Raw genomic sequence first — 1,274 nt, 5'->3', positions numbered from 1 at the left:
AAATGTTTCAGATCAAACAAATTTAAATGTGACACAAAGATAACCCAAGTAAACACAAAATGCAATTTTTAAGTGATAATTGTATTTATTATGGGAAAAAAGCTATCCAAACCGTCATGGCAATATGTGAACAAAGTAATTTCCCCCCTTGTTAAATCATGAATTTACTGTGGTTAATCACATTTTGGAATGCATCACATTGGAAAGCCGAGTTCAATTTCACTAGCCACACTCAGGCCTGATTACTGCCAGACCTGTTGAATCAAGAAATCACTTAAAGAGAACCTGTCTGACAAAGTGAAGTAGGCCATAAGATCTCAAAAAGCAAGACATCATGACGCGATCCAAAGAAATTCAGGAACAGATGAGAAACAAAGTAATTGACATGTATCAGTCTGGAAAGGGTCACAAAGCCATTTCTAAAGCTTTGGGACTCCAGCGAACCACGGTGAGAGTCATTATCCACAAATGGAGAAAATTTGGAACAGTGGAGAACCTTCCCAAGAGTAGCCGGCCTACCAAAATTACCCCAAGAGCGTAGGGACGACTCATCCAAGAGGTCACAAAAGAACCCACAACATCTAAATAACTGCAGGCCTCACTTGCCTCAGTTAAGCTCAGTGTTCATGACTCAACTATAAGAAAGAGACTGTGCAGAAATGGCATCCATGGCAGAGTTCCAAGGCGAAAACCACTGCTGACCAAAAATAACATAAAGGCTCGTCTCACTTTTGGCAAAAAAAAACATCTTGATGATTCCCAAGACATTTGGGAAAATATTCTGTGTACTGACGAGACAAAAGTTGAACTTTTTGGAAGGTGTGCGTCCTGTTACATCTGGCATAAAAGTAACACAGCATTTCAGAAAAAGAACATCATACCAACAGTCAAATACAGTGGTGGTAGTGTGATGGTCTGGGGCTGCTTTGCTGCTTCAGGACCTGGACGACTTGCTGTGATTGATAGAACCATGAATTCTGCTCTCTACCAAAAAGTTTGTGACCTCAAGCTGAAGCGCACTTGGGTTCTGCAGCAGGACAATGATCCAGTACACCAGCAAGTCCACCTCTGAATGGCTTTAAAAAAATAAAAATAAATGAAGGTTTTGGAGGGGCCTAGTCAAAGTCTGGACTTGAATCCGATTGAGATGCTGTGGCATGACCTTAAAAAGGCGCTTCATGCTCGAAAACCCTCCAATGTGGCTGAATTAAAACAATGCTGCAAAGAAGAGTGGGCCAAAATTCCTCCACAGCGATGTGAAATACTCATTGCCA

The sequence above is a fragment of the Oncorhynchus masou genome, chromosome 1, assembly GCF_036934945.1.
Source record: "Oncorhynchus masou masou isolate Uvic2021 chromosome 1, UVic_Omas_1.1, whole genome shotgun sequence".
NCBI classification, from domain to species: domain Eukaryota; kingdom Metazoa; phylum Chordata; class Actinopteri; order Salmoniformes; family Salmonidae; genus Oncorhynchus; species Oncorhynchus masou.
The sequence above is the reverse complement of the archived record's forward strand: the minus strand, read 5'-3'. Positions refer to the sequence as shown.